At 41.6% G+C, this 21,845-nt stretch overlaps 1 long non-coding RNA gene across 1 annotated transcript in view; it reads right to left on the bottom strand.

The window, feature by feature from the left end:
* LOC103350595 (uncharacterized) overlaps positions 1 to 21,845 on the bottom strand; it is a 109,268-nt gene that overhangs the window by 8,680 nt on the left and 78,743 nt on the right. Inside the window, exons 2-3 of the long non-coding RNA XR_518566.4 lie at positions 12,159 to 12,245; positions 704 to 796 (exon numbers count right to left, since the gene is read on the bottom strand). This is a non-coding gene — a long non-coding RNA (uncharacterized lncRNA). The remainder of the gene's footprint in view (positions 1 to 703; positions 797 to 12,158; positions 12,246 to 21,845) is intronic.

The following is a 21,845-nucleotide window of genomic DNA, read 5'->3' as shown; positions in this document are numbered from 1 at the left end:
ACCTGGGGTGCCAATGCAACAGGCGGAGAATTAGCCAAGTGAGCCGCAGCGCTGGCCAACTCTGTATTTCAAATAAATAAATAAACATAAACACAACAGAACATTACTCAACTTTAGAAAGGGTGAAATCTTGTGATTTACAACAACATACATGAAACTGGGGGTCATTGTATTAAAGAAGCCAAGCATAAAAGACAAATATCACATGATCTCATGAATATCTGGAGTCTAAAAAATATCTGAAGTCTAACTCATAGAAGTTAAAAATATAATGATGGTTACCAGAAGTTCAGGAGGGAAAATGAGGAGGGAGGAATGGGAAAAGGTTGATTGATGGGTATTAGGCTATGGCTAGAGAGGAGTACAAAGTTTTGCTTTCCATTTCAGAGTAGAGTGGCTATAGATAATGTTAATCTACAGCATATTTCCCTATATTTAAAAACTAGGTGATAATATTTAAGATGCTCTCATTATAAAAAATGTTAAATGTTTGAAAGGATTAATATATTTACCCTGATTACTTATCATACAATGTATATATGTAACAAAATATCTTATAGTGCCCCAATAATATGCACAATTTTTGTATGTCTTTTATAATTGTTTAAAAATTTAAAAAGATTATATAAGGCAATATCAATACATAAAGGAAGTCACTAGTGAGAGAATTGAGAAAACCTTCTTTATAGTCACAGAAACATACTTATCCTCAGATTACCCAAAGGTTAAACAGAGGAAATATTCAGACTTCAACACTGAACTCCCAACTGTGCTTCTTTTTCTATAGGCAAAGTCCCTGGAAAAATAAAAATAGGAAAATTAGCTAGGAATCAGGTCAGAGGCCCTCCATCGTATTTTGAACTTAACGGCCTGTTTTTCATTTGCTCTAATGGCTCTATATTCCCTTGAGCTCACTTTTCAGAGGGAATGGAGGCTACCATTTTTAAATGTAGTTGCCTGTGTTGCATATAAAACTGCAGCCTTTTCCTTTCTATATAAATGAAGTGAAAAATGAACGATGGGTTTGCGATCCAGTGAAGCAAGTCAGGAATGTTTGTCCCACTGAGGAGAGGCTGAGTCTGCTTTCAGGCATTGCATCAAGTAGCGCACATCTTTTTCTTGACTCTAGGTAGGAAAAAAGGATGTGCCCAAATGCTGGACAGCCTCAAGAGCAGCTCCTGGGTTCATCTTTACTGGATACAGAAACCCAACTCCAGCTCCGGAACACGAAGGAATCCCATCCTTTCCCCTCTGCCATCCTCTTCACTCCTACCCTGGCAGTCACAACACAAGCAAGTGAGGCAGGTTCAAACAATCAGATGCTCTTGCTTAGGACTCTGAATTTTAAATAAGTAAAACAAAGAAAACAGGGCAGTTAGGCTCCATCTGGAGTAATGGTGACAGTTTCTGTAGCAAAATCACAGCCAGATGTTTACTGTGTTGCCTACCTCCTGACCCTCTGCAGCAGCCCTGGTTCTTGTCCTTTTGTCAAAATTTTCTTTCCTGAAACCTCCTATTGTCCTGTAGCTCTCAATATCCTTCACAAAAGATATCTTTTTGTTTAAGATTACTATAAAAGTAATTTTTGCAATAAAAGGCAACCTATCTGATAATACCAGTCAAACAGGCAAAGGGGTACAGAAATTCTAATCCCAGTGGGGGATCAGACGGCTAACCAGGAGCCTGATGTCAAAGCTGTCACAGAGAGTTAACAGGAAGGTCAAGATCAGTAAGCAGACAAGTAGTTTGGGCCTCTTCAAAGGAGTAGTAACGCTTTAATAGTTCAGCTGTTGAAGATAAGGGTTCACCGTACTTCCTCTTTCTGGCCACAAGGGTCTCAGGAAACAGCTACTGCTGAATCTGCTAGGACAAAACCATCGAACACCAATCTCCATGAGAACAGAACCAGAGCAACCAGAAAGCAGGAGACACACACAATGCACATGGCTGTGACTAATCACTGATGAAAATCCTAGAGCTGGCAAAATGAATAAGGTCAAGAATATCATGGAGGGAAGGCTCTACTAAGAGAAAGGGGTTTTTTTTTTCTTCAAGACAGAAGCAAAATTCGGAAAGATGAGAAGAGGCCGCAGGGTTGGAGAGAGGAATGTGTGAGGCAGGTTATACTGGTGGCTTCCATTTTCTTTGTGAAATAGGTTGCCAGGACATCTGGCTCAGAATGAAGGAGAAAGAAAATGGGTAAAAGGCTAAAGAATAGGGATGAGTTTGGAATAGTTAATACCAGGGGAAAACATGAATTAGATCATTGATTGGTACTCAAGTCCACAAACTGAGGTATATACAGTTTGATTATGTGCTTTTTCTCCAGCAACATCCTTCCCAGAAGCACTTGCTGTTGGCCTTCTGCATCTGTGGATCCACATCTGTGCACTCAACCAACCTCAGATGGAAAATATTGAGGGAAAAATTGTATCTGTACTTAATACGTACAGACATTTCTTCTTGTTATTATTACTAAAAAATATAGTATGACAACCATTTACATAGCATTTGCATTGTATTAGGAATTGTAAGTAATGTAGAGATGATATAAAGTAAATGGAAGGATGTGTGTATGTATGTACAAATACTATGCCATTTTTATAAGGACTTGAGTATCTGCACATTTTGGTATCTATAGGGGGTCCTGGAGCCAATCTTCCATGGATACAAAAAGAAAACTGTAATGGCCAAATCATTCAAAAGTAAAGGACTAAGAAAATTATTAGAAGGCCAAAGGGAAGAGAACCAAGAAGGTTCTGATAAGAGGGCAATTAGGATATCAAAACATAGTTTCTGGGGTGGGCATTATGGAACAGGGGGTTAAATCACTGCTTGGGATGCCCACATCCCACACCCCAGGCTGATTTGAGTACTGACTACTCTTCTTCTAATCCAGTTTCCTGATAACGCACCCTGGGAAGGGAGTGGAAAATGGCTCACGTACTAGGGCTACCATCACCCACATGAGAGACCTGAATGGAGTTCCTGACTCCTGGCTTTGGCCTGGCTCAGCCCTGGCTTCTTGGTTGATGCAGGCATTTAGGGAGTAAACCATTGATGGAATCTCTGTCCTCTCTCCTTTCTCCTCTCTCTCTGTTCTTCCTTTCAAGTAGATGAAAGTAAATAAATAAACATTTTTTAAAAATAGATTCTGCTGGTTTAAGGAGGTGAAATAGGAAGGAACTAAACAAAAAGGAAACCAGGAAGTAAGCCAAAACTGGAAGGATGTGATGGGGTGGAAAAACAGGTTCTGTCAAGAAGGAAGTGGGAGGTGGGAGAAGTGACAGAGATAGAGTTTTGTGGTCAGAAAATGAATAGCAGATTTTATGAGAATGTGACTTTAGAAGCAAGCACTGGGGAGAAACAGAGGTAAGGGTTATTAGGAAAGTTCATTGGACCTGATGTAAGGATGTCAAACACAATATCTTAAGAATATTGTATGCGAGTTGATGACAGCAATTGGGTAGAGAAGACACATATCTATTGGGTGTCAATCCCCTAAATGAAAGCAAAACAATGATCTAAGAGTCAAGAGATGATTGTGGGAAGAAAGCAGCTAATCTGAGAGGTGTGATTCTACAAGAAAGTGTGATACAGCACAAAGAAGTAGTACAAAAATATCTAAATCATTTTGTTTTAAAGAAATGCTTTAATTATCATAACTGGAAGGCCAGAGGTGGAATGGATTTCAAGGGTTGTTTCTTTAAGGACCCAACCCTGAGACCAATGTTCTGGTGCAGTGGCCTGGGCTGCCTCGTGCAAAGCCAGCATCCCATCTTGGCTCCGGTTCAAGTTCTGGCTGCTCCACTTCCAATCCCACTACCTGCTAATGTGCCTGGGAAAGCAGTGGAAGATTATCTAAGTACTTGGGCCCCTGCCATCCACATGGGAGATCCAAATGAAGTTTCTGGCTCCTGGCTTCAACTGTCCTAGCTCCAGCCATTGTGGCCATTTGGGGAATGAACCAGAGGATGAAAGATTGCTCTCTCTGTGTCTCTCTGTCTCTTCCCCCTCTCTCTGTAACTCTGTCTTTCAAATAAATAAATAAATAAAATAAGACTCAACCATTATATCAAACTTCAAGTTGTTTTGTATTTTATGCTCAGCCCAGAGCTTAATCTTAACTTGACCTTGAAATATTAAGATGGCTTCCAGTAGCAATCAAATCATGTGTTCCCTGTTCACATTCAGCAAATGACAGAGAAACAGGTTTTACATCTAGTACTTTCAAAACACTCCAAGGAGGCTTCTCATTTCACTGAATGGAACTGGGTCACATACCAACTTCTAAAACGATCACAGATAAAAAACAAATAGCACTTCTTCTAAACAAGAAATACCCAACCTCTGAGCTGAGTCCAACTCCCCATATTACATCTTTGCTTCTCAACAGGGAAACACAGGAATAGGTGTTGGAAGATGATCTACCATAATCTCCAACACACATAAGCAGTTGTGACTACAAAATTTCTTCAACATCTTCCTTGAAGTCCGAAATGGATAAAAAGTAATGACTTCAATTCTTTGGCTAACAAAGTTTTGACTTTCTTTTATTTTCTTTTCTTTTCTTTTATTTTATTTTATTTATTTTGACAGGCAGAGTGGACAGTGAGAGAGAGAGACAGAGAGAAAGGTCTTCCTTTGCCGTTGGTTCACCCTCCAATGGCCGCCGCGGACGGCGCACCACGCTGATCCGATGGCAGGAGGAAGGTGCTTCTCCTGGTCTCCCATGGGGTGCAGGGCCCAAGCACTTGGGCCATCCTCCACTGCACTCCCTGGCCACAGCAGAGAGCTGGCCTGGAAGAGGGGCAACTGGGACAGAATCCGGCGCCCCGACCGGGACTAGAACCCGGTGTACCGGCGCCGCAAGGCGGAGGATTAGCCTAGTGAGCCGCGGCGCCGGCCTAGTATTAGTAGACACTAGTCTTGTTTGTGTGATCCCTTTGACTCTTAGACCTATCAGTGTGATCAATTGTGAACTGAAGTTGATCACTTGGACTAGTGAGACGGCATTGGTACATGCCACCTTGATGGGATTGTATTGGAATCACCTGGCACGTTTCTAACTCCACCATTTGGGGCAAGTCTGATGGAGTATGTTCCAAATTGTACATCTCCTCCATCTCTTATTCCCACTCTTATATTTAACAAGGATCATTTTTCAAATGCCCACATTCTATTAAAGAATCAAGTTTACACTGGTGCCACGGGACACATTACTCAATTCATAAAAGTACACAGGAACAGAATCCAAAATTGCACTCCATTCTATAAAAAACTGCAGCAGTTTCGTGGGGGTCCCTTGCTGAGACTCAATAGAGTGCTATGGTCTGCACCAATACTGCAGAGATTCTGCTACACCTATGCATCTTAAGTAATACATTGCTTCCTGCAGACCATAAATGGCACTTAAAGACAACTGCAGCAGTCATAGAAACAATGAATAGGTGTCATCTTTAAAAATCAACCAATGCTGATAGAAATACAAGACTTCAACGCTGTGGCATAGTGGGTAAAGCTGCCGCCTGCAGTGCCAGCATCCCATATGGGTGCTGGTTTGAGTCCCAGCTGCTCCACTTCCAATCCAGCTCTCTATTGTGGCCTGGGAGAGCAGTGGAAAATGGCCCAAGTCCTTGAGCCCCTGCACCCACATGGGAGACCTGGAAAAAGCTCCTGGCTCCTGGCTTCAGATTGGCACGGCTCTTACCGTTGCAGCCAATTAGGGAGTGAGCCAGCAGATAGAAGACCTCTCTCTCTCTCTCTGCCTCTACTTCTCTCTCTGTGTAACTCTGAGTTTCAAATAAATAAATAACTCTTAAAAAAAAAAAAAAAAAACAACCTGGTGGCTCTTACACACAGGACAATGTTCTGACTCCTTAGAATCACATGAAGAACTATTCACAAGCAGGGGCAACCAATCATATCAGCTCCACTGTCCTCGCATTCCCAACACATTCTTCACATCCCTGCAAACTCCTTTATATCTCTGTGATTTTCAATGTTCTTTTTCTTCTACCAAGATTTCTTTCCCCTGCTTTCTCTTTCTTAAAAAAAAATTATTTGAAAGGCAGAGAGAGAGAGAGGTCTTCCATACTATAGTTCACTCCCCTGATGCCAGCAACAGTTGTGGCTGGGTCAGGCTGAAGCGAGGGACCTGGAATCCCTTCTGGGTTTCCCACATGGGTCACAGAGATCCAAGCCCTTGAATCAGCATCTGCTGTTTCCCATGTAGACATTTGCAGGAAGTTGGACTGGAATCAAACCGGTACTGAAACCCAGGGACTCCCATGGAATCTGGGCATCCTAAATGGAATCTTTTTTTTTTTTTTAAGATTCTTTATTTATTTGAAAGGCAGAGCTACAGAAAAGCAGAGGCAGAAAGAGAGCTCTTCACCCACTGGTTCACTCCCCAAATGACTGCAATGGCCCCAGCTGGGCTGATCTGAAGCCTGGAGCCAAGAACTTCTTCCAGGTGTCCCACGTGGGTGCAGGAGCCTAAAAACTTGGGCCATGTTAGCCCTCTTAGCCAAACTCCATAACAAGGCATTTGATGCTTAAAAAGTCTAGTATTTTCTGAATTTCTTAACATAGTATTTTAATAATTAAAAGTAGGCAAGTAGATCTTTGTGAATAAATCATTGGGTTGCTCATTTGCTGCAGAGAGTTTGGAGTGATGCAGCCACAATTTTAGATACATGTATTAGATTGACATAGAGACACAGTGCTAAACGAGGTGAAGTGAAACAAACCAGTGAGGCAGGATGAACGTGTCAAAACTGATTGGCCAGTGCAGATTTTAAATTGTGTAGGCAGATTTCCTGGTGGCTTGTTTCGAAAACAACAGCATAAACTTATTAAGCAATTGTTTTATTGTATGTTAAACATACATAAAACTACTGCAAGAGGAACATTAATCATGTGTTTACTTTGTTCCTCTGTTAATGAAACAGAATTTTTTTTGTTTCTTTATAAGATAAGGGAATTGTGAATGCTGTTCTCAGGCTGAGAGAACAGGCCAAATACTCCCACAACATACTTCTGGGAGTACAGAACTCCCATTTGATCGAGGTTTGCTTTGGTATGGCCTCGCTATTTCCAAATTTTATCATTCTTTTCTTTATTAAGGAATAACATGAGCTTCAGCTTTCATTCATGAAGTAAGATTATCTCTATTTCCTCATCACAGGAGAAATTAATGTAAAATTCTCCCTGTCCCATTTTATTTTTTTAAGATTTTTTTTATTTGAGAGGTGGAGTTACAGATGGGGGAGAGACAGAGAGAAAGGTCGTCCATCCACTGGTTTACTCCCTAAAAGTTGCAAGGACCAGAGATGGGCCCATCCGACAGGCAGAAGCTTGGCCAACTATTCCACAGTGCTGGCCCCATGTTCCATTTTAAAATCCGGTTATAAATAACTAATAGGCTGAGGAGGGAAAGGAGCAAGGGAAGGAACAGCTCTAAGTTCATATTAAGTGTCAGGCAAAGCTTCTAGGTTGCAACTTCCCCCAGGATAAAGTCAGTGTCTATTTCATTTCTATATCCCTGATACCCAGCGCCTAGGCAGGTGCTCAACAAACATTTATTTACCAAACCAATCACAATCCATTCCAGACATAATTTCATTTAATCCTTGCTATGGTTTGGATAGGGTTTGTTCTCTAAAGTTTCATGTGTTGGGAGCTTTGGTGCCCAGTCCAGTGGTGCTAAAGTGGTAAAACCTGTAAGAGCTGGGGTCTAGGGAAAGAGAATGAGGTCATGGAGGCTCCACCCTCACGAATGGATTGATGCTGATCTCCCAGGGTAGGCTGGTCCTTGGCCGCGTAAATCAGTTCTTGGGAGAGTGAACAGTGGCAGGGAGGCCAGCCCTCTTTTTCTGCAATGTTGGAACACAGCCAGGGGCCCTCACCAGGGTGCCAGTGTCAGACTATTGGGAACTTCCAGTCACCAGAATCAGGAGCCAAATAAATCTCTTCACTCTTAAAGGACGCAGCCTGAGGTATTTTATTGTAGCAATACAAAATGGACTGATACCGTCCATACAACCATGCTCTGAATATAGAAGCATTTTCTTCATTCAACAGAGATTAAATAACTTGCCCAAGATCACACTAAAAGGTCTGAATTACAAACTAGTGACTTAAGTCTAAAAATGTCTCAGAATCATCTAGAAAAATGCAACTTTTTATAATGAAAATCAAATTAGTGAATTTAAGTGACTCTTAACACATTTGCTATTAAAGTGTAAAGGTAAACATGTGTTTCAGCTTTTACAATTCTAGACAGTGAGTCTGATCAGACATATGCTATCGTATGAGATTTGATGAAACTTTGAGAACCTGTTGAGTATCCTTGCAGTGTGGCAGGAGCAAAGATACTAAGCAGCAGACCCCACCCCTGTGAACCTCGGCATAGGTGAAGGTAAAAGAAATAGAGGGGCTGGCATTGTGGCACAGCAGTTAAGCTGCCACTCTAGATGACTACTGCCCACATTTTCTCTCTCTCTCTCTCTCTGCCTTTCTTTTCTTTTTAATTTAATTATCATTTATCTGAAAAGCAGAGAGAGAAAGAGAGACAAAAAGAGAAAGAAAACAATATTCCATCCTCTGATTCACATGGGTGCAGGAACCCAAGCACTTGGACCAACTTCTGCTGCTTTCCCAGGCACATCAGTAGGGAGTAGAATCAGAAATGAAGCAGCCGCGTCTCAAACTGGTGCCCATATGGGATGCCAGCATTGCAGTAGGCCACAACATCAGCCCCCAATCACTCTGCCTTCAAAATCAAAAAAAAAAATCAAGAAATATTTAAAAGCATAAAAAAGAAAACCAGAAACAGAAGTTGTGCAAGAGAGCAAACTCCTTACAATAGAATTATAAACCAAATGCTGTATAGGCATAAATGAAAGACCACAAAGGAAGAAGAAGAAGAAGAAGGATATTGCTAAAGATATAAGAACAAGAACAAGACAGAATCACCCAAGGTCCTGGGGTGGAAAGCTAATTACAAAAAAATCCATAGAATGGTTGCTTAGAACAGGTAGATGGAGATGATAGGATTTGGTCCTGGAAATGCATGTTATCAGATGTGAAGGGATTTGATAACCCAACCCATTGGCTAAAGGAATGATTCTCTTAAACGTTTATGCCAAGTAGCAGAGGAAGACTCAGTATGTTGGTTGACAATTGACATCAGTAAACATCTTCTATCAGATAATTCCCTTTAACTTCCAGGGAATCTTTCCTAAACTTTTTGTTTCTTATTGATCATTCTAGAAAAGAAAAATGAGTACAGTAATTGAATCTTGACAAACTAATTATTTCAACAGTGTAAAAGAATTGAATTTCCCTACTATTGTGAATGAACCTACCTCCTTCCCGTGATAAAAACGGTTGATGTACAGGGGCTGGTATTGTGGGGTAGCAGATTAAGCAGCTACCTGCAACACTGGTATCTCATATGGGCTCCAGTTCCAGTCCCAGCTGCCCCACTACCAATCAAGCCTTGTGCTACTGTGCCTGGGAAAGCAATGAAAGATGACCCAAGTGCTTTGGTCCCTGCATTCACATGAAAGACCCGTATGAAGCTCCTGGCTCCTGGCTCTGGCTTGGCCCAGCCCAAGCCATTGAAGACATTTGGGGAGTGAACCAGCAAATGGAAGATCTCACTCTCTCTGTCTCTGCCTCTCTCTCTGCAACTCTGCCTTTCAAATAAATAAATCTTTAAAAAAAAAAAGTTGATATACAATGACTTGATTTAAAAGAACATATACAGAACAGTTTGCATAAAGCATGTAGGTCAACAAAATGGGTGGCTAATTAAAACAACTTATGCAATTGTTTTTGTACTGAGTTTTGAGAACTCATAATGAGATTTCACATTAAGAATACCCATGTGCCTTTAAGAGCACTGATCAGTAATTACTTTTGAATGGGTAATATAAATTATAATATTACCTAATATTTGAGAGACTCTTGAGCCAAATACTCCCACCACATATCTTTCCTTAGAGCATGGAAATGCCACAAGCCTGTGTGTACCTAACAGTGGTATGCATTCATGACATCAGGAATTCACTTATCAAGGCATGAAATGAGTCATGCCTCAAATTGCCCCATGGATGGAAACCAAGCAACCTGTGAATTTCCAAAACATGGATTCAGTAGGTTTCACAGAGGGTGTATATGCTGAAACTGCAGTCATTATGTTCAACTGAAGCAGGGGAAGACAAATATCTTTCTCTGGGTGCACCTTTAAATCTAGTCGTTATCCTGAAGAATTTCTATTACTTCCAAACAGTAGAACAATTCTTTCAGCCACAACTTTTCCTTCATGTAGGCGTGCTTTCACAATCCAACTTCCTGACATTGTTCCTCTCTTGTTTTCTGCAGGCCCACCTAAGTTTTGAACATTTCACTTGCTTGTTAAGTTGGTGCAGATAATTCTGCCTTCCTTTCTCTTTGCTTTCTGAGCCAGATATTGAGTTTCCTAACACACTCTTCTACATTTCCCCTTGTGAAGTGTCTGCTACTGATTTCTGGGCCTATCAAGAGCATCCATACTCCAAATGAATTGTGTCCATCCATATTCCCCCTATTGGGATAATGCTACCTAAATTTTAATTTCTCATCAGACGGACATTTATCTCAAACCTGATTTCCATTCATTGTTGTCCAGCTATCTTCCCTTTTGTGTGAACAGTCGTACTTTTTCTGGGGCCTGTACATTTTCTGAGCGTTATCCCTGATGACATGCACCTGACAAGCTTCATTACTTCCCACAAACATATCACGCTGAGAATCACAAAATAGGGTCTGCTGCATTCTGTGCTTAATTCCCAGCACTTCTTTTCTCTCGGAACTGTCCACCTTACCTAAATTCTCTTGGCATAGGGCTTCGAGAGTTTTTGAGGTTGGATTTCCACTGGTTTTATGTCCAATCTAGGGCTTAAAAAAGCACACCGTAATACCTTCTCAGATCCTTGTTCCATAACTGACATCAGTACAATATGCTTTTTATAATCTTGCTTCTCTTCTGGTATTGGAGATCTTGGGCAACATTCCTTTTTATTTGTCCCATCTTTAACAGCATATAGATTGAGTTAAACAGAGACAGGAATTTATTCGAAGGAAATCAGGTTATCCACATCCTCTGGAAGTAGAGGAAACCATATTCCGAATAGGCGTTAATAAAAGGGAAGCTATCCACTGCGATGAGGACACCACTGCATATCACTGCTGAGACTCCTCATGCTGCTGACGTTGACACTGACGCACCCCTGCCTTGGCTGCACACTGATACCCCACAGAGAGATTTCACCAATGTTCCTGACCCTTTCGTCCTGACTCCTGATGCCCAGTCAGAGACTCACAGATCTACTGGCCAAACCTAAGTCATGGATTCGGGCCCTAGCTTCAATGGAGGTTGGGAGGTAGGTTTCAAGCCTATTCAGATTCTACAGTGGAAGAATAGCTCTGCCTCCCAGAAAGATCTGTATCATATAGATTTCCCAAATGTAAGAAAAAAATTCAGTTACTCAACAAAAGAAAAAATAATTGCTTACTACACCTTGATTATAGTTCTCTGCCTTATAGAATATCTATTTGAGGTGCCAGCATGGTGGCACAGTGGGCTAAGCCTCAGCCTGTGGCACCTGCATCCCATATGGGCTGCCAGTTCCAGTCCCGGCTGCTCTACTTCCAATCCAGCTCTCTGCTATGGCCTAGGAAAGCAGTGGAAGATGGCCCAAGTGTTTGGGCCCCTGCACCCGCATGGGAGACCTGGAAAAAACTCCTGGCTCCTGGCTTTGGATTGGCTCAGTTCCAGCGGTTGCAGCCATTTGGGGAATGAGCCAGCAGATGGAAGACCTCTCTCTCTGTCTCTGCCTCTCTGTAACTCTGCCTTTCAAATAAATAAAGAAATCTTAAAAAAAAAAAAAAAAAAAGAATATCTAGTTGACCACTTGTCTGCATATTGCACTCTAGTTAGGCTGTTTATATGGAAAATGTCTTTTGTTCCTTTTCATCTAGCACTGCACATCCCAAACTGTACCTTGAGGTGTTCCAGGTACCAAGAAAACTCAGGAGATCTAGCAAGATAGTGTAAACCCTCAAGGACAGAGCAATGGCCATTTGTCAGTTACCATTTGATGTATTACCTGGAAGTACTTCACAGTTTCATTGGATCATGCTATATTCCCTTCAGTGACATTCATTTCTCTGTAAAGCTGAGTTTCCAATGGTTGCTGCAATAAAAAAAAATAATAATAAGTTCCACATGAAAAATTAACATGGAGTATGACATGAGGGTGACAGTGTCTAGTCTGACCCTGAGGTTGAGGAAAGAGACAGTGCCAAACAGCCACACACATCCCATTAGTAATACTGTATATTTAAGGATGGAACTTCTGAATCTGTATAAATAAAACACATGAAATTTGTATACATTAAATAATTTTTTTAAAAAAGAGGTGGGACTTGAAGAGACAGCTTATAGAATGGGAGAAAATATTTGCAAACTATACATTGGACAAGAGGCTAATAGCCAGAATATGTAACTATTCTAATAACTCAGAAGTAAAAAGAGATAATTTGATTTAAAACTGAGCAATAGACTTTAGGAGACATTTCTAAAAAGAAGACAAACAAATAGGGGACTGGTACACACACACCAAAGGGTCCAACATCATTTATCACTAGGAAAATTCCAGCCAAAATAATAATGAGATATCAGCTCACCCCGTTATAAAAAACATAAAAGATAACAAATGCCGTTTATACAGAGAAAGCGAACCCTTTCACATTGTTAGTGGCAATGTAAATCGGTACTGCCATTACCAAAAACAGCAAGGAAGCTCCTCAAAAACTTAACAGTAAAATTATCATATGATCCAATAGTCCCTCTCTGGCTACATATCCAAGAAAAGGAAAATTATTGTGTCACAGAAACATCTGTGCTACCATATTTCTTCCAGAATTATTCTGAATAGCCAAGAAATGGAAATAATGGTAACCTAAGTATACATCAACTGATGAAAGGACATAAAAATGTGGTATATGTGTACACACACAAGAGAAATGAAATCCTGTAATTTGTAGCAATATAGATAGATGGGTGTAGAGGACATTACGTTAAGTGAAATAAGCCAGCGACAGAAAGAGAACATATTTAACTCATATGTAGAGTCTGAAAAGTTAATCTCACAGAAATTGAGTGTAGAATAGAGGCTACTAGTTGCTGGGATGAGGATAGGGCAGGGAGAGATAAGGAAAGTTTGGCCAGTGGCTACAAAGATATAGTTATGTGTGTAGGAGAAATAATTTTGGTGTTCTGCATAATAGGGTGATTATATAAATAACAATCACATAAAAGTATTATATATTTCAGAAAAACTAGAAGGATTTTGCTCTCATCACAGAGAAATGATGCTTGAGGGTATAGGTATACTTACCTTATTTTAAACATTACACCATGTACACATATATTGAAACATGCATAATCATGTGTCAAAAAATAAATTTTGGGGATGGCATTGTGGCATGGTGGGTAAAGCCATCCCCACAACACTGGCATCCCACATGGGTGCTGGTTTGTGTCGTGGCTGCTCCACTTCTAATCCAGCTCAATATTAATGGCCTAGGAAAAGCAGCAGAAGCTGGCCCAAGTGCTTGGGCCCCTGCCATCCATGTGGGAGACCCGGAAGAAGCTCTTGGCTCCTGGTTTAGGCATGGCCCAGCTCCAGCCATTGTGACCATCTGGGGAGGGAACCAACACACGGAAGATCTCTCTCTGTGTGTCTGTCCTTCTTTCTCTCTCTTTGTAACTCTGACTTTCAAAATAAATAAATAAATATTTTAAATAAATAATCTTAAAAGAATGAAACTAGACATGACCTTTTCTCTCTATTCTAACATTACAAAATAGATACTTGGTTGCTAAAATATAAATACTTAAGATGTTTGAACCTAATAATTGAATTTGTTTCATTTTGTTTTGGTCTGGAGGTGTTGTGAAATAATTATTAAGACCCTAATGGCACTTTGAACCAAAAGAATTTAGGAAATTCAGAACTAGACCAGTATCTAAAAACTAAAAATACATATGTCTTATTCTTTGCAGATGCATTTTTCATGAAAAGCCCCATGTCTTTGCTCAAAGAATAATTTATGAGGAAAGTCAAGGAGTAATAGGAAAGTTGTAGCCTCCTGCTCTTGTGCTAGTTGTCAAGTGGATAAACAGACAACACAGCTGGGAGAGGGAGAGCAGGAAATGAAGGCACAGAAGAAAAGAACACAAGGAAATGCTGAAAGTGCCCCAAGGCTGGAAGACAGTGTCAGGAAAGCTCCGCAGCTCAGGAACAGGAACACCTGTGCCCATGACCTAAAGGACTGTGTCACTGCTGGCCAAAACAAGGATGCTCATAAAAAAGAAGGCAGAGTTTGACAACTTATTCTGTGGAAAAAATATGAGCATAAAGCAGAAAACTTTCAAGTTTGGAGACAAGAAGTCTGCTTACTGACATTTTCAAAAATAATGTCATGTTGGGGCCAGTGCTGTGGCACAGCAGGTTAAAGCCCCGGCTTGCAGCACCAGCATCCCATATGGGCACCAGTTCGAGCCCTGGCTGCTCCACTTTTGATCCAGCTCTCTGCTATGGCCTGGGAGGGCAGTAGAAGATGGCCTGGGCACCCTGATGGGAGATGTGGAGGAAGCTCTTGGCTCCTGGCTTTGGACTAGCTAAGCTCTGGCTGTTTCCGTCATTTGGTAAGTGAACCAGTAGATGGAAGACATCTCTCTCTCTCTCTCTCTCTCTCTGTCTCTGTCTCTTTCTAACTCTGTCTTTCAAACAAATAAAATAAATCTTTTTTTTTAAATGTCATGTTTAGGGATAAGTTTCAAAGGAGAAAGCAGATAATGACAGAACTCTGTGACTTACACAAGTTGTCAAACCCAGTTTTCTCTTCCACAGAAAAAGTGTTCACCTAACAACTAACCTTCTAGAACCCTTCCTCAGGGTTGATTTGAGCTTTTTGTATCCTCAAGAGTGAGTTTTGTACATAGAAAAAATTATTTAAATGGTTGCTTACTGCAATTAGTTAAATGTATTCAAGCCACAAATTCCAAAAATCTTACTTCTTTATTGAACTTTTAAGTTCAGCTTGAAAATGTTATTTCCCTCTTTAAAAGTCTCATAAGTTCTGTCTGTCAAAAAAATTAAAAAAAAAATTTTAGAAAGTCTCATAAGTTTTTCTTTTGTTTGTTTGACAGGCAGAGTGGACAGTGAGAGAGAGAGAGAGAGAGAGAGAGAGAGAAAGGTCTTCCTTTGCCGTTGGTTCACCCTCCAATGGCCGCCACAGACAGCGCACTGCGGCCGGCGCACCATGCTGATCCAAAGGCGGGAGCCAGGTACTTCTCCTGGTCTCCCATGGGGTGCAGGGCCCAAGCACTTGGGCCATCCTCCACTGCACTCCTGGGGCACAGCAGAGAGCTGGCCTGGAAGAGGGGCAACCAGGACAGAATCCGGCACCCTGACCAGGACTAGAACCTGGTGTGCCGGTGCCGCTAGGCAGAGGATTAGCCTGTTGAGCCGCGGCACCACTTGTAAGTTTTAAAGGGAATTTTTAAGAGTTCTTTTAACTATGTTTAATCACACATAAACACTTGAGTAAGTAAATATATTCAAGCACTTTAAGTGGCATTAATAAATTTAGTGTATTCTCTATCCTTTTAAAATAGTTCAATTGTCCAATTTAACATTCCCATTGATACTCTTATTCATCTAATAAGTTTATTATGTGATTCTAAAGTTATCTTAAATATTACAAGTACATAAAAATAACAAATGTTAGATTATTTTAAAAATTAAATGGTAATACTATGGCTTTGACTCTCTTAAAGTGTCTCTATAATTCACTGAAAACTTCAGTAAACCGAAGTTTACTGCCCACCAGGGAAGAAGTTACTATGCCAGCTAACTAAGACAACTGATCACAAGGGTACAGCCATCTCAGCTGATCAGTAGACCTGAAGTAGCAAACAGAGCAATCCTTCTAATCATATAATGGCATATTAAACAGCTTCTAGTATCACTTAATCATAGGTTTCATAACTTGAAGACATTGGGCTTGAATAATAGGTGCAAATAAATATCTGTTTTATAATCTTTCACCAAAGTACAAATATCAATCATTTTATTGTACAGCCCTTAGGTACAAGATTTGAGCATTACAATTTTCAATTTTTGTTACTTCTTAACTGTGTCCTCTTTTCTTTAAAAATGTGTTTTTATTTATTTGAAAGGCAGTGCAACAGAGGGAGAGTATGTGTGAGAGACAGCTCTTCTATCTATTGGTTATTCCCAAATGCTCACAACAGCCAAAACTGGACCAGGCTGAGGCCAGGAGATTGTAATTCCATCTGGTTCTCCCATGTGGGTGACAGGAATCAAAGCACTTGAGCCATCACCCACTGCCTCCCAGGGTGTACATCAACAAGAAATTGGATCCGAAGCAAGGCAGGGACTCAAATCCAGGTACTCAGACATGGAATGAAGAATCTCAACTGCTGAGCTGAAAGCCTACCCCGTAACTATTTTTTTTTCCAAATCAAATAAAACAATCTTTGCGTAGAAAGGTTTCTACGACCCTACATGTTCTCTGAAAACTCCACAAGATCTTGTGGAGCCTGGACTATTCACAAGTTGTTCCCATCTTTAAATCATTGTTGTCAAGGTTGCTGTAGATTTGAAAGTGGGTAGCTCTGTGCCAAGCATGTGAACCTCACTTTGGGTCAGCCTCCAGCGGGACCAGCCTGCCATTTCTATCAGAGGTCTTGTCTCTGCCTAGGAGCATTGAATGGCAACAGGATACTCCCAGTCACCTAAATTTTCAAAGACGTCCTCAGATCAGTGCATTTTCCATCTTTCCTAACTTCACTTTCAACATAGTCTAGCTCCAAACCTCACTTTCAACAAACAAACCAAGAAGGTTCAGATAACTGCAAACAGACAGCTGTTGTCTTGGGATTAAAAGATAACTTCAGTTTTTGATCCAGCAGTGCAAACAGTCGATGGCCTTCCATGATAGGAAGATGTCAGATAAAATACCTGTAGCAACGGAGAACTTGGCAGATTAAAATAGAGTGAAAACAGAGAGCAATCAAATGTAATATGTGATCATACATAGGAAAAGCACTGGCATAAAGAACAGTATTGAAGGACCAGTGTTGTGGCACAACAGCTTAGGGCACTGCCTGTGATGCCACAATTCCATAGGTTCAAGTCCTGGCTGCTCTACTTGTGATCCAGCTCCCTGCAAATGCGCCTGGGAAATCAGTGGAAGATGGCCCAAGTCCTCGGGCCCCTGCAGCCATGTGGGAGACCTCAATGGAATTCTAGATTCCTGACTTTGGCCTGGCCCAGCCCTCGTCATTGTGGCCATTTTGGCAGTAAGCCAGCAGATGGAGAATTTGATCATTTCCTCATGCTTTAAGTATAGATTATACATTTTGGCAGGATTGGTTCAGGAATGAAATCATGTCCTTTCTGGCGCATCACAGCTGGATGCTCCTGACAACTGTTTGTACCATTATTTGTAATGTTAAACACTTCTTCATTGTGAAGACATCTCTCTCATCTTTGTGGTTATTAGTAATCTGATTTATAGCATCTCTATTCATTTTTGTCAGAAAGTGGACTCAATCCAAATGTACTTCAACTGATGAATGGATAAACAAAGTAGTACCTCATATGGAAGTTATTCAACATAAAAAAGGACCAATCTATATTAGTTGGGTTTTTAAAAAAGATTTATTTATTTATTTATTTGAAAGGCAGAGTTTCAGAGAGGCAGAGGCAGAGAGAGACAGAGAGGGAAATCGTCCATCTGTTAATTCACTCTCCAGATGACTGCAAAGGCCAAAGCTGTGCCAGGAGCTTCTTCCAGGTCTCCCACACAAGTGCAGGGACCCAAGTACTTGGACCGTCTTCTACCTGCTACACCACAATGCTGGCCCCACCTGTCTTCATTTTTTTTTTTTTTTATTTGACAGATAGAGTTAGACAGTGAGAGAGAGAGACAGAGAGAAAGGTCTTCCTTCCGTCGGTTCACCCTACAAATGGCCAATACGGCTGGAGCTACGCTGATCCAAAGCCAGGAGCCAGGTGTTTTCTCCTGATCTCCCACGCAGGTGCAGGGCCCAAGCACTTGGGCCATCCTCCACTGCACTCCTGGGCCACAACAGAGAGCTGGACTGGAAGAGGAGCAACCGGGACTAGAATCTGGTGCCCATATGGGATGCTGGCGCTGTAGGCGGAGGATCAACCAAGGGAGCCATGGCACCAGCCCCATCCCACCTGTCTTCTTAAGCACAGTGTTTTGGGATCTTTATTTTAAAGTAGATTACACTATGTCTTTAGAGAAGAAAAAAATACTAGATGAAGTCACTGAGCTTCTGAGTAAGCTATGGAGAGAAGTTTCCATCGAGATACGAGATGCCACAACTCAGCTTCTCAGTGAGCCTTTCATTTGCTGTAAGTATGTGGCTTCCCTATGGGGTGGGGGTAGTAACAAGGCTGGGAGGGTAGGCATTGTGGCACAGCGGGTTAAGCTGCCCCTTGGGACCCCCAATCAAATACGAGTGCTGGTTCAAGTGCCAGCTACTCTACTTCCAATCCAGCCTCCTGCTAATGTGCCTCGGAGGCAGCAGATGATGATCCAAGTAACTTGACTCGGGCCTCCCCAGTGAGAGACCTAAACAGAGTTCCTGGCTCCTGGATTTGACCTGGTCCAGCTGTAGGTGCCCCAGAGATTTGGAGAATGAACCAGCAGATGGAAGATACCTTACTTGTGTGTACTTTCTCTCTCTCTCTCCTTCTCTGTCACCTGCTCTGTGTTACTCTTTCAAATAAATAGGTAATATTTTTGTAAAGGGTGAGAAATATTGTATTATCTGTGACACCTCCAGAAGAGAAAATCTCTGTTTTTCCTATGAAAAGGAAAAGTTTGACTCTAAGTCCCATCACCATACAAATGAAAACAGAAGATATCATAAAGCTATAGAGAAATCTGCATCTGCTGAGGGCAAGTCTGCCTCTTTTTAAAACAACCAAGACAAAATATTTAATTATTCCTATGGCTGAATTCCTACCATTGGCACTTATAAGTCCTAACCTGCAACACCTTAGAAGGTGACTGTCTGGGGACAGCGCTGTAATGCAGTAGGTTAATCCTACACCTGCAGTGCTGGCATCCCATATGGGCACTGGTTCTAGTCCCGGCTGCTCCTCTTCCGATCCAGCTCTCTTCTATGGCCTGGGAAAGCAGTAGAAGATGGCCCAAATCCTTGGGCCCCTGCACTCCTGCACTCGCATGAGAGACCAGGATGAAGCACCTGGCTCCTGTCTTCAGATCAGCTCAGCTCTGGCCATTGTGGCCATTTAGTGAACCAACGGAAGGAAGTCCTTTCTCTCATACTCTCCCTCTCTCACTGTCTAACTCTACTTCTCAAATAAATAAAATAAATCTTTAAAAAAAAAAAAGGAATGTGATGGTCATTGATGGAAGAGTCATTAAAGAAATGATCAGCTTAAAAGGAGACCATTAGGGTTGGCTCTAGTCCAGTCTGATTGATATCCTTATAAGAAAAAAAAACCTGGGGCCGGTGCTGTTGGCATAGCAGGTAAAGCCGCCACCTGCAGGGCCAGCATCCCATATGGGCGCCAGTTCAAGTTCTGGCTGCTGCACTTCCAATCCAGCTCTCTGCTCTGGCCTGGGAAAGCAGTAGATGGTCCAAGTCCTTGGGCCCCTGCACCCACGTGGGAGACCCAGAAGAAGCTCCTGGCTCCTGGCTTTGAATTGGCCCAGCTCCAGCTGTTGCAACCAACTGGAAAGCAAACCAGAGGATGGAATAATCTCTCTCTCTCTCTCTCTCTCTCTCTCTCTGCCTCTCCTCTCTCTGTGTAATTCTGACTTTCAAATAAAGAAATAAATCTTAAAAAAAAAAAGGACATTAAAGGAAAAAAGAAATAGAAATGATTTTTAAAACCCTATAAAATCACATTAAACACAAAATATTCAAACTTAACTTATTTTTTGATCTGTCTTGCAGGTTCAGTTTCAGTTGTTGAGACCACCTTTCTCCTAGTCACTCAAATTGGAATTTCTTCTTATTTTTTTCAAACATAGTACTAAAGACAATGTTTCCTCTACCATTTCTTTTTGTGGAACAATATTCCGAGATTTCCAGGTAATCCAATTTAAAACTGTTATTATTTGTGCTTATCTGTATATATCAAAAATATCTTGCCACTGTACAACTATATCAGAACACTGGCCTAGTCCTTTGCTCCTTGCACAGCTCACCCACACACACTCTTTAAGACTCACTTCAGGATAGACGTTGTGGCCACTTGGGATTCCACATTTCATTCAGAGTAGCTGGTTTGAGTCGCAGCTGCCCTATACTGCTGATCCAGCTTCCTGCTAACATGTTTGGGAGGCAACAGATTGACCCAAGTGTTCAGTTTCCTGCCATGTGGGACACTGGTATAGAATTCCTGGCTCCTGGCTTTGGCCTAGCCCAGTCCTGGATGCTGTGGGCATTTAGAGAGTGAACCAGGGGCCAGCACTGTGGCACAACAGGTAAAGCCACTTCTTGTAGTGCCGGTGTCCCATATGGGTGCCAGTTCGAGTCCCGGATGCTCCACTTCTGATCCAGCTCTCTGCTATGGCCTGGGAAAGCAGTAGAGGATGGCCCAAGTGCTTGGGGCCCTGCACCCACCTGGGAAACCTGGAAGAAGCTCCTGGCTCCTGGCTTTGGATCCACGCAGCTCCGGCCGTTGTGGCCAACTGGAGAGTGAACCAGCGGGTGGAAGACCTCTCTCTCTCTCTCTCTTTCTCTTTCTGCCTCTCCTTTTCTCTGTGTAACTCTGACTTTCAAATAAATAAATAAATCTTTTAAAAAAAAGAGAGAGAGTAAACCAGCAGAAAGAGAATCAATCTCTCAATCTCTCTCTCTCTCTCCCACCCCATCACTCTCTTTCAAATCAATAAATAAAGCTTTAAGAAAGAAAAAAAAATAATAATTGACAATTGCTTAAGAAAAAAAACTCACTTTAGACCTCTCCAAGAAGTCTTTCCTTGTCCACTTAGGCCAGTAAAGCCCCGCTAGAAATACTTTCTCACATAGATCCTCTCTAATAGCATGTGTTTTCAATTTTTATAAATTTATAAATTTTTATAAATAATAAAAAATTATTTACCTTACCAATAAACTCAGCCTCTAGAGAAGGATTGCGCTTGCAACGGCTAGCCTAGCACATGACAGACATTCAGAAGAGACAAAGGAAGGGAAGCGGGAAGAAGAAAATCACGTACGAAAGATTTCATACATGAGGTAAGTGTTGCACTTACGGTATGATTTCAAGTAAGTATTGGCCAAGTTGTTTCTCAGAATTATCCTTCCTACCCAGTTTGCAGCTAACTGAAATCCCTAGTGTAAGAGACTTATGTTTTGATTAAGAATTAGGACTCTGAAAGTTACTAGGCTGAAAATCCTTCAACGTGACAGCAGGCTCTTGGTCTTCAGAGGTTAACCAGAGCAGAGAAGGGCCTGGGAAGAAAGCAAGAAAAAGCAGAGCAAGACCCCACCCTCGCCAGTTTCCAAGGGAGGGCTGAAGAGGAAGGAGAGACCAGTACAAACTCATCTGCAACAGTTCAGCTCCCCGGTACGGCTGAACACTGCCCTTTTGTGTCTTTTCAGCAACTCTGCAAGACGGGAGAGTGGCACACATTTCTTCATTTGAAGAAACTGACCTCTGAAGAGATTAGATAGAGGCCAAACAGGC

This window comes from Oryctolagus cuniculus, chromosome 4 (assembly GCF_964237555.1).
Source record: "Oryctolagus cuniculus chromosome 4, mOryCun1.1, whole genome shotgun sequence".
Taxonomy (NCBI): Eukaryota; Metazoa; Chordata; class Mammalia; order Lagomorpha; family Leporidae; genus Oryctolagus; species Oryctolagus cuniculus.
This window is presented reverse-complemented; position numbering and strand designations above follow the sequence as displayed.